This window comes from Silene latifolia, chromosome 3 (assembly GCF_048544455.1).
Source record: "Silene latifolia isolate original U9 population chromosome 3, ASM4854445v1, whole genome shotgun sequence".
Classification (NCBI taxonomy): domain Eukaryota; kingdom Viridiplantae; phylum Streptophyta; class Magnoliopsida; order Caryophyllales; family Caryophyllaceae; genus Silene; species Silene latifolia.
The window spans coordinates 33,274,497-33,287,121 of NC_133528.1; the positions used below are offsets into that span (position 1 = coordinate 33,274,497).

Consider the following 12,625-nt stretch of genomic DNA (forward strand, 5'->3'; position numbering starts at 1 on the left):
GATAGAAAAACCTTTTTTTAATCTTTTGACTAAAATAACTCTCACAAAGAATATAAAAAAATAGACAATAGGAAGAAATATTTATAGACAATAGACAATACTAAATAATATGTCACGACCTATGATAAATGAGAATAAGCATAAAAAAAATTGATCAAGTCGGCCCCGGCGGCGATTTTGTCCTAGCTTCGTCCCTGTTTGTGGCGGTGGCAGGTGTAAAACGCGAAAACAGGGGGAGGTCGAGTGTCTTTGTGGGTGCTAGTGTTTGGTGGATGCTGTGGTGGTTGTCGTCGGGTCAAGGGTATGTGGGACCACCCCTGGAACCACCGTTGGTCAGTGGTGATAACGGTGTTGGCCAGAGGTGGTGTGGTGTTGGGTAGATGAGGTATCGGAGTTGGTTTTTGTGTCGGGTCAGAGGAGTGCTGTTAGGAGTTCGTGTGAAGGTGGAGGTAAGGGTGAGGTGTTGAGGCGAGGTGGCTGGGTTCGGTGGGGGAGCTGGTGGTGCTAGCTCGCGGTGGAGGTGGTGGCTGGTGTTAATGGTGGCCGTGAGAGGGTGTTGAACTCGGGTTTTGGCGTGGTGGTTGACACGGGTTCAACCATGTTTAGCTAAGGGTGTTATTGGGTTTTTTACTCGGGCTTCGAATTGAGTCGGGTTTGATTAATTAATTGAGTCGGGATAATTAATTAATTAAATAGTTAATACACGTGTGTCGGGTTCTAAGTTAAGTTGACCCGGGTTTTTGTATATCTTAATAATTAATAATAATAAGTTATGAATAAAATATAATGATTAATAATGATAATTAATATTGAATTATAAATAAAGGTATAAATGAATTAATATTGGAATAATTAATGATATTTTATTAGGTGACGGAGTTGTTGAGACGATTTAATTGGGTTTCTACGTGTTGGATTGTTTTGCTTTGCTTGGAGCGTTGTATACGGAATATTTTCTTATCAGGTAGGATAACTACTCAACTGAATGCTTTATTGAATATCGGTTAATTATATGACATTCTGTGCTGGGATATTTGTTGGATGGATTTAAGCCTTTGGCTGGTTGGATTAGTTATGATGGAGTTACTGTTATTGCATTGGTTATTCAGTTTAATACTGACAGACATCCCTTCGTGGTGATGTAGATTATTATTGAGGTTATATTGGCAGGCGTCATGGTAAGAGCCTTCGGGTGACGTATTTCAGATTTATTCTGGCATACGATTTTAATCGTGATTTCTCGAGGCAGGCCCCAGATTGGTCTGCAGGCCATCTGGTGGATATTAATCAACTGTATGTTGAGACAGACATTACATTATAGTAATGTAGTGTGTTTTCTCACCTTCGGGTTGAGGCTGCCCCAGCCAAGGATTGGCGGGATGAATAGTGGTGCGAGTGGTGGACTCGGCTGAATGATTCTATTAAGTCATATCATACATATTCATATTGTTATCTTCTGTTGTTAGTTATTCCTACTCAACCTCGTGGTTGACAGTTTATTCGTGAACACCTGCGGTGAACCGTTTTATGGGGAGCAGATTTGACAGGTACTAAAGATTAGCTGACTTAGAAGCATTGGGATGAGAGCTTGACTTGGACCATAGTTGAAGTCTAGATCACATAGAATAATTATATCACTTTATTTATTTCCGCTGCGAGTTGTAATTATTTTATATTAAGTTTTAATTAGTTAAGTTATAATAAACATGTAATTGTTAAGTTTTACTTTAAAGTACTTTGGTGAGTTGGACTTTGTTATTCACTACCTCGGGAAACCGAGATGGTAACACTTTCATTTACTTGGAATGTCTAGCTAGAGGCTCCTGAATAAATGGGGGTGTTACAGTTGTTTGGTTGATTGACATGATGATCATATCTTAATTGGTATTGGCATTGTTTCGAATTGATATCGTGATTGGTTTTTGTTGATTGTCTATGGTTCTCGAGGTGCGCCTTCGGCTGAGTGGAGTCACTTGCGGGAGTGGCTTCACGCCCTTGATTCGCCCTATGTGGAACCCGCCACAGAGGGGATGTGCACATTAAGGAACATGGGTTATTCGCTCGATGGAGATGAGCGGGGCTTAGGTGGGAACGGCTGCGGTCCCCCACTGGCGGTGAGGAATATCCGTTGCGATGGATATTCTGGCAGGGCTACACACTTTAGTGTGTAGTCAGATGATTGGTGATGTGACGGTGTTGGAGATTGTGACTGTGTATCTGTTGTTGTTTATTTTATATTGTTTATACAGTAACTGACCCCGTTTGAATGTTTTAAAGCTATGGTGATCCATTCGGGGGGTGTGAGCAGTTGTCTAGCAGGTATAGTGTGGATGCGCGCGAGATTAGCTGGGGATGAAGTCACCACGAGTCTGATAGTAGTCTTTCGATGTTGTGTCATGACATTTTATTTACTTTAGTTGGTTTTGGTTTGAAACAATTGTATTGTACTTTATAGTTGGTTTTGTTACATAATCACTTAAACTTATTTATCTAAAGTATGTTCTTTTATGGTCAATTTGATATACATTACCTCGGGTAGCCGAGATGGTAGCATTCTCGTGCATTAGGTGGTCCTGGTAAGGCACTTGGTGTATGAGGCTGTTACAACAAAGGTCTCGTGCTAATGGGGATCGCCCACTAGCACTCTTCTCAGGACTCTTGGTGTGTGTTGGTAGACCTAGCCATGAACGTCAACGGCCAACACATAAAAGCAATTAAAGTAAGTAATACGATTATTAAAAGCAAAAGACAAGCGATATTGATCAAGGTTTAAGGCAAGAAGACCGCCACTCCTTAAAGTAATACATGACTTGTAGCATGGAACATTGAAAGTGAAATGCAGAATAGCGATACATTTTTTAAAAGTCTAAAAACGTATCTTAAACTAAAGATCTAGCTCTAATATTCGACATGCATGCAGGAAGTAATATTGAAGTAGTAATAGAAACTAAAAAAAAAACAAAAAAATAAAATATGTGTAAGTTCATAATCAAAATTCTAAGGGTCAAAGTGAACACTGCGCGTGCACAGATTTTCACATTCCCCTGCCCCTACCCCAACTTAAACTATCCCCGTCTTCGGCAATGCTAAAATCTACAACTCAACTCCAGTGAGACTCCCTCGTTGAGTGGAGATATCTCTGTCGTCTTAGGGATAGACTTGCTCGTGACTTCAACTCCCTAGTTCAGCAAAGGTTGTTGATCTTTACTCAGCAACAATAATGGTGTGTCGCTCGTCCCTTCAAGAAGAAATCAGATCTCTTTAACATAGAGCCTATCGTACATCACCTCTTCCACGTTCATCTTCGGCAATTGAAGGTTTTAAAAGTTCTATATCTTCTTCCCCAAAGAAGACATTTCACAAACTCTTTCCAGATGATCACCCCAACGCCTCTTCAGTTTGTCTTTGACCACTTTAGTACCTGTAATCACATGAGGCCGAATCAGCAATTTAGCGTGGCCTCTTACTGGTATGAGACCTTCTTAATTGGGTTAGCTCACTCTCAAACCAGGACGTAGAATAAGCACTTCGACGTGACCCCTCTAATGTCACGAGGCCTTCCTCATTGTCTTGAATCAGAAGCTATAGATCGAGCTTAAACAAGTCCACATCCAAAACTAATCGTTAAAGTAAGTGAGGTAGGTCAAATAAGTAAAGAACTACGTTGGAAGCCCATTTTTATTATTCTGATAAAAAAATAACTATCTTATAAACATATTAAAATCTCATGGTTGAGTTTGCGCCTGTGTAGCCCATCCACCCACCAAACATGGTTGGTTTCAGGATGAGTCGAGGAGCCCAACCCGATCGAGCGCTAACCCGACCCATGCCCATGTTTAGTTGTAGCTAGCTATTCGAGATATTTTAGGATAAATCCTACTTTTACCGTTACCATACATAATTTCATTTTAAGATAGCACGCAATTTAGTAACTAAACAATTTTAACCAATTTACCTCTTCCAATAATTATAATTGTTCTTCATTTATATCCGTCATTTATTTACCGGTTCATAGACTATAGTCACTATACTCATTTTAAAGAGTATTTTAATTTTAATTAAAGTTAAAAATAATGGAGATAAATGAAGTAATTTAATAGAGGAAAGTTATGAGAAAAATGAATGGAGAATTATAGATGATCTATCGAAGCATCCCTTTGTAAGTTTTCGTTTACGGCTACACCACCATGTTTCGCCTGCTTTGGCGCTCTTTTACTCTTTGTTTGCTTCTCTCCCTTTCACACCAAGTAAGTCCGCCATTTCTAATTTACTCTTCTGCTGTGTGTAATGTCGGATAATATAATTCAGTATAACTGTATAAGACGGATATTAAGTAAGTTTCATCTACAATACTTGACCCGTTTTAAGTTTAGGATGAATTTGTGCTCTTGTGATTTATTTAGCCAATTAAATGTACTCCTTACATTATTCTGTAATCTGCCGTGAACATTTAATTCTAAAATCGAAAATGATATTTTATTTGATTCTAAGCATACTTGCCAATCATTTGTTTAGCTTTGAATCAAATATGTCAACGGAGTTGAAATAAATAGAATGCAGTGGCCTGTAGAAAGGCCTTTTCTTGTACATTAATTGCATAGTATTTCTTAGTTCCTGAGTAGCTCTAGTGCTCTACTTACAAAAGTTTGTATTGGATTGTATATTGAAGCGACTGTATATGTAAGAATAGCCAAGTAATATTCCCCAATGTCGAAACGATGGGCTAATAGTACTCTAGTGGGGGTGGTCTGTATCAGGTCGCCCTCGGGCAATGAAAAGTTAGACATTACTTCAAATCTTGATCCCGCCACTGATAATCCCGCTGGAATGTTTGATTTATTGACTAAATTAGGAGTAGCTCTGGTATAGGATTCCCTGGACTTACAAAATTTGACATCTAGAGAGATGCGCAGTAGGTTGGTTTTCCAGAAGTTTAGGCTACTTTGAGTGGTGGTTAATTCTGTTTAATGAAGAGGGTATGTCCCTGATTGGGTGTGGGCGTTTTGTGTGTACATATTCTGGTTACGGTTATATTGGACCCTAGTAGAGATGAAGGCAGTGTACTACCTAATAAGTCACGTATTCCATCTCTTTTTTTAGAATGTATAGGTTACCCCGGGCTAAGTCGTATAAGTTATATGTTTTGCCTCATCGGAGGATATGTTTATCGTTATGAGTCTTATGACTATATGTTTAACGGCTAAATTGTTGTTGATGATTGAGACAGTACAACCTTTTATGCTTGGAATGATTGTTTGATAAGGAGGGTACATTATATTAGAGTCATCTTGGACTTGCTCATTGCAAATGATAGAAAAACACTTGGAATTTAACTTACATGTACGGACTACTGACTAATGAGATGTTTTCTAAAAGCGTGAACATTTTTGTAACAGAAACAGGACCAGGAGTAGACCTTAGTGGCCATTAGTTTTTGCTCTACTAAGTAAAGAGGTTTTGCTAGCACAGTCGTACAATAAGCAATAAGAAGACCATCTTACATTCTTACTCAAGTATTTGTTTCTTAGTTACTAAGATAGTGCTACTGCAGGTTGGCATATTAGTTCAGAATACCCACTTTGATTGTCAAATGTAAAAGCCTAATAGGTAATCAGCCAATAACAGACGATACATCGGGAAAACCATCATTATCTTTCGAGGATTTGACATGCTTTCTAATATGGGATCGATGGACCGGCAACTAGAATCGATAGAAGTCTACAGATACCTGTGCTATTTTTATTTTATAAATTTTTGGTACGCCTACTTGTGGTTCTCGAGGACATTGGTTGATACGAGTATAACTTTTTCCTACTCAGTCAGGAAAGGTGACTGATATGAAGCTCCTACAATCCGTAGATAGTTATCGCGATAGGTATATCCCTTCAATGTTCAAGTATGGCTGTGTTTTTGTTTTTGGCCCTTGGGATATGTGATCTGTCCTTTTTTTACTATGTCTAATGGATTGACTATGGACGACGGAACATAAATTTTAATCAAATTTAGTTCACATGACAGAGATACCTAGAAACCTGGTTTTATTCTCGGCTCACTATAGTTTTAATTTTTTTATGTACATATGTGTGTGTATGGCAGTATCAGGGTGTATTTTTGACGGTGACAAAGTAGTTAGTTCATTACCGTATAAACTCCCTTTCACTCATGGTAGTAATTGATTTGAGCATTAGGTTTTTTTTTTATATGTTGCAGACTATCGTTTTAACAGCGTGGCTGTATGAACAGCATCATCAAACATGATTTCTCACTTATAGTCATTCCCTTCGGAACTGGAGTAGTATTTTTTCAATCCTAGTGAGCGCTGAGTTTTTGTGCATGTGTATTCTCTTCCTCTTTCAGTTTTCTATACTTCTTAGCTAAATGTGTAGTTTGCTGATACAATATTGGTCTCAACCTTTTTTAAGGTGCAATTTTAAAAAGGACTTGACAAGTAAAAGGCTATTATTTCAGACTGCAACTTATGAGATTATCTTCCTCATATAATTTTCAATATATTTACAAGTGTCTTCTAGTAATGATCTCTGTGTGTCTTAAAATCTATATTGCCAGGAGCTCAATAAATACCAGTGTCTATGGTCCATTTCTTAACTTGTATATTACAACTACTATGCACTTACATACTCTATGTCATCATTCTTTACTTAATAATTCTGTTTGAATGACCGTTATTAGTCCACGAGGACGATGATCATAAACTCTCCTTTTCTTAGTATAAGAGTAGGGTTTTACGTAAGAATGAATTGTATATTATTATGAGGAGGAGTACATGTATTTATAGCTATACAAGGTAGAGTAAATAAGGTAAATACAAGAATAGTTTCCTAATTGTACAATATTCACACAATCAAATAATTCTAAGGTATATGAGAATGATATGGTTTTGATATGGAGTTTATTTGGTTAATACGCCCCCGCAAGATGGACGTCCGATGAGTGAGTCCAATCTTGTTTCTTAACTCGAGATAATGCGTTTTATGCAGTGGTTTAGTGAGGATGTCAGCTAGTTGATCCTTGCTTGCGACATGTTGAATGCGAACTTGGCCATGAAGCAACTGTTGTTTGACGAAGTGAAATGAGAGAGCCATGTGCTTCATGCGAGAGTGAAAGACGGGGTTCTTTATGTAGAGTGTTGCAGAAATGTTGTCACAAAAGCTTGCCGGAGGTGTGGTGACAGTAATGTGTAGCTCGGTAAGGAGATTTCGAAGCCATATGGTTTCGGTTGTGACGGAAGCAATGGCGCGAAATTCAGCTTCGGTTGTTGATAGAGCAAGGCCTTGTTGTTTCTTGGACGACCAGGAAATGGCATTGCGACCTAAGTAGATGATATAGCCCGTAGTAGAGACGTAAGAATCTTTATCTCCTGCGTGGTCTGCATCACAAAAGGCATGAAGACGAGAAGGTGAGTCACGATATAGCTGTAAGCCAATGGTTTGAGTCCCTTGCAAGTAGCGAAGGAGGCGCTTTAGAGCGGTCCAGTGCGTTTGAGTGGGATGGTGTAGGAATTGGGCCAGACGGTTTATGGCAAAGGCGATGTCAGGTCTCGTCAGAGAGAGGTATTGGAGGCTTCCAACAATGGCACGATAGGTAGAATGATCGTGTACAGGTAGATGGTCTTCGCGAGTGAGAGGTGGAGATGTAGTCATGGGAGTGGAGTTTAGCATCGATCATTTTATATTTGGTGAGGAGGTCATGAATATATTTTGATTGGTTCAAATGTAAACCGAGTGCATTTGGGGTAACTTCAATCCCGAGAAAATATGATAATGGTCCGAGGTCTTTGAGCGAGAAGCGGTGGGATAGGTTGTCGATAAATCGTTGCAGATGTAAGGGATGTGGTCCAGTGACAATTATGTCATCGACATAGATAAGCATATAAATGCAAGTGGTGAGAGTATATAGAATAAATAAAGATGAGTCGGAAACTGATTGTTTGAAGCCGTATGTAATTAGATAGGATGTTAATTCAGTGTACCAAGCTCGAGGAGCTTGTTTCAGGCCATATATCGCTTTGTTTAATTTACAGACATAATCAGACTTTGCTTGGTCAACAAAGTCGGGTGGTTGTATCATAAAAACATCGTCGGTTAATTTTCCCTGAAGGAAAGCATTATTCACGTCTAATTGGCGCAAAGTCCATGACTGTGTGACAGCTAGAGATAGGATTAGTCGAATGGTGGTTGGTTTTACGACAGGACTGAATGTCTCAGTATAGTCAATTCCAGGTCTTTGATGAAAACCTTTGGCAACTAGGCGTGCCTTATATTGCTTAAGTGTGCCATCGGGATTGTATTTGTTTCGAAAAACCCATTTGCATCCGATAATGTTTTGAGAGGACGAACGAGCACTACTACAAAAATCATCATAGACATCAGACATTTTCATCAATAGACATCGGATTTGCAACTGATGCACAGTTGACACATGTATATTCTTTTTGCATATGCATCAGTCTTAAGTCTGATGCCTATTCGAAAATAGACATCTGGTGTAATTTTATCTGATGCCTATTCCATGAATACGCATCAGAGTTTTACTAAAAACCGATGTCTATTGAGTAAATAAACATCAGTTTTTAGTAAAAACCGAGGTATATTGTTCTATTGTTTTTAAAAAAAATAAATTGTTTTATTAGCGAATAACTTACATTCCTTTTATCAATGAAACCAACACAACCGACTAGTTTGCAAAATATTGTACACATATAATTACAGTATACATACAATTGACCCATCATCCTCACAAACTAATGAAGTACATTACATTGTTTCATCATCCACACAAACTAATAAAGTACATTACATTCGGAAAATAGCCCGCTGCTAAATCAGGCTCCTCGTCAATTTCGTCTTGTGATGATGGTTGTCCATGTACCTAAAGATGCAAGAAAATGTCAGCATGCTCAAATAATATCAAGAAATCCACCTGCTTAAGCATAATCGTACATGTATCCAAAAAGTTCGCGTATAATCAATTAACCATCAACTTAATTGTAAAAGAAATTATACAAGAGTGGAAATAGAAACTCTAAAGCATAATAGCAAGTTTATTCTTATAGAGGCAGTAATAATTCCAGTAATTTCGAATCGAAAACACTAAGTCGCAAACAACTAGCGTACCAAACTATAACAGTGTTGCGAGGCTACATGCTACAACTCAATGACAAAGAACACATAAATAAAAATAAGCAGAAGAACCTAAGGGAGGCTGATAGAACTTATAACTACCTTTCTCGATCTTCCTTTTCAATAAAAAAAGAGCAAAGCCGTAGAGAGAAATAATAAATATCAAGAAGCAAGATCAACATACTTCCTTTTCAATCCGTAACTGGTCCCAATTTAATGTGGTATAGGACGCCACTCATTAATCTCTACCTCTAGGCTCTAGCCACTCCCAAACAGCATTTCGTGAAATCCACGCAATGCTCAGTCGACTCTCAAAATTATAAATACTAAAACCGAAGAACCAATTTACTTCTACACATGAACTTAACCATTTCTAATTTTTTCACAAGATACCATGAAATATTTATACCTTGACGAAAAGTCGTCCAGTGTCAACTGACAACAAGAGAGATGGCAAGATAACTATGGTATAAGATCATCTACTAAGGATAATGCAAATATCATACACTCACTTGAGAATCAATGCAGAATAAGCAATTGCACATTTGCCCATGCTTACTAGATGATGAGTAGGAACGACCTCAGAATGTCATCAAGTATCTGCAATTAAAAGAAAAGAAAACAAATTATACCAATCTTGCCTATCATTATCACTTAAATAAGTGAAACAGAACATTATATAAGCATGTTAACAGCAAAATAAGTAGGAATGCACAAAGTCCAGACTTCGGAAAGAAATGGTCCTCCTGATTAACTAGACATAGTCACTTCGTTCAACATTTCTCAAATGAGACAAAGGAGACACGCTTGTTCGGATGGTGTATTGACTGTGTTCTCTAGGAAACGGTGTCACTTCCAATGACCACATTTCGCAAATGAGATAAACTAATAAAAATAATTCAAACAAAATGACGCAAATTATGTCATTGGATACAGAGTACCTATATCAACATTTTGCGGCTGCGATGTCACTAGAAACCAGAGAATATAAACACAAGCTATTTAGTAATTACACTAATTCAAGGGAGATAAATTAAAGAGAATTCATCGTTTTTTTCCTTAGAAAATGACACTCCATGTTAATTTTAAGCACCCATGTACAGAACATCAAAACTAAGCAAACTAGCAATTACACTAATCAGACTCAAACAAACACAACCGTATATGTCGAATCGAGCATCAAAACAAATACCAGAGCCACAGATGAATAACATCAAGATGCAAAAGCAACTGATAATTCTAAAACTAATCAGTTCACTTTAATTTCCACAAACAAAAACGATAATAGATGGGGAACATCAAAACCCTAATTATGAATTTCCACAATTCAACCTTAAAACTATAATTACCAAAGTATGAGAGTATAGAGTTTTACCCATTACATATTGGTGGCCAACCGATGGCGGCACGACAGTGGGTCAAACGAGACTCTGAACGGCGAACATAGACGAACAATAATGACGAGCGACACTTCTTCTTCAGGAAACGCGTTGGTGGTGGCGGTTGGTGCAGGCAGAAAGTGGCGAGGTGGTGGTTGTGGAGGTGGTGGCGGCGGATTTGGAGGATAAGGGAAGAGGAATGGGTGATTTGGGAATATAGGGTGAAATGATGAATGTATCCTGAATGTTCTATCTCTATATCAAGAGTGTTGGGTCATGGCCCACGGGTGTGGAATTGAAGTGATTTGGGGAATTAAATGGGCATCGGATATTTTAATATCTAATGTGCTTTGAAAACCAATTTAATAGACATCGGTTTTTTAAAATCACTCATGTATATTAACTTGTATAGGCATCTGTTTTTTCAAAATCTCGGATGTCTATATTTATACATCAGTTTTTTTAAAATCTCTGAGGTATATTAAGTGATATCTATAGCATTTTTTGTAGTAGTGGAGGTACGAGAGACCATGTGTGGTTTCGTTCGAGTGCGTGAAATTCTTCTTGCATAGCATTACGCCAGTGCGGAATAATGAGAGCTTGCTTAACGGTATTTGGTAAATTGTCATTTGTTTGAGAGGTATGTGCAAGATTATTGGCATAACGAGGATTGGGTTTTCGAATGTTATTGTCGAGACGGGTAGTGACAGTTTTATTTGGAGGTGGGATAGCGGTGTTGGTGCGATTGGGACGCATTACTTGGTCCGGGTTTGGTGAGGCAGCGGAAGAGGGGTTGTGGTCAGTAGGTGCCGCAGTAGAAAGGGTAGGAATATAAGGAGTGGGGTCGATGGAGGGTGTAGAGACAGCCGTGGTTGATGGTTCAGACGATGTGTGGCAGCGTCGAGAGTAGACAATGGTGATAGGCTTGGGTGGGCGAGGATCACGTGAGGTGTTGGGAACGGGTGTTGGAGAAGGCGTGGGAGTGGTGAGATGAGGAAGTAGTGGGATGCTTAAGGTGCACCAATCATCAGGAGATGAAGGAGCTGGACTGATCGATGCATTGCGTCGAAAAGGATAATCATCCTCGACAAATTTCACGTGTCGAGATGTGTAAATTTTGTGGGTTTTCGGGTCTAAGCAATGATAGGCACTTTGCGTATTTGAATAACCTATGAAAACATAAGCAATGGAGCGATCTTCTAGTTTGTGCTTTGAGTAAGGTCGAAGCCATGGATAACAAAGGCACCCGAAGTTATGTAATTTAGTGTAGTCGGGTTGTGTTTTATGAAGTATAGAAAATGGTGATTCATTGTGTAAAGTTTTTGTAGGTAGTCGATTTATTAGATAGGTTGCCGTGCTAAATGCAAATGGCCAAAAGGAGGTTGGCATGCCGGCATGGGTACGTAAGGCTAGGCCGGTTTCGACAATGTGACGGTGTCTGCGTTCGGCATATCCATTTTGTTCCGGAGTGTGTGGTGGGGTGGTAAAATGAGAAATTCCATCGGTGAGAAGAGATTGATTTAATTTAATATATTCGCCACCATTATCGGAAAAAAAACGACGTATTGGTTTGTTAAAGTAATTTTCAACTAATGCTTTAAATTGTGTAAATACTTGTGTTGTTTCGGACTTGCGTTTTAGCGGATATAGCCATATGTATTTGCTGAAATGGTCTACAAAAATAACATAATACTTGTAATGGTCACGATATGGAACCGGACTTGTCCATAAATCAGAAAATAGAAGGTCGAGGGGTGCGTGTGATTGGAACGATGAAGCAGAAAACGGAAGTTTTTTGCTCTTAGACACACAACAAGCATGACAGTTTTCATAGTCTTTAATAGAATAATCTAAACTTTTATTGATAATTTTTAGTACATCATACGTCGGATGTCCTAATTTGTGGTGCCACGAGATCGGCGTGGTTCCTTTGTCCTTGACGGCTGCGAGTGAGATAGGTTTAGGTGGCGTCCATTCGTAAATCCCCTTGGTTGCTCGGCCCTGGAGGAGGTTGTTCCCCGTTCGTGTATCCTTAACAAAAAACGAGTCACGTGAGAAAATTACATATACATTATTATCTCGGCATAATTGCGAAATCAAGATGAT

General features: G+C 38.7%; 1 protein-coding gene across 1 annotated transcript in view; it reads left to right on the forward strand.

Annotated features, from left to right (window-relative positions):
* The first annotated feature begins 4,173 nt into the window (after positions 1 to 4,173).
* LOC141647528 (UDP-glycosyltransferase 87A1-like) overlaps positions 4,174 to 12,625 on the forward strand; it is a 36,397-nt gene continuing 27,945 nt past the window's right edge. The window contains exon 1 of the mRNA XM_074455743.1: positions 4,174 to 4,247. The gene's annotated coding sequence lies outside the window, so the exon portion shown is untranslated. The remainder of the gene's footprint in view (positions 4,248 to 12,625) is intronic.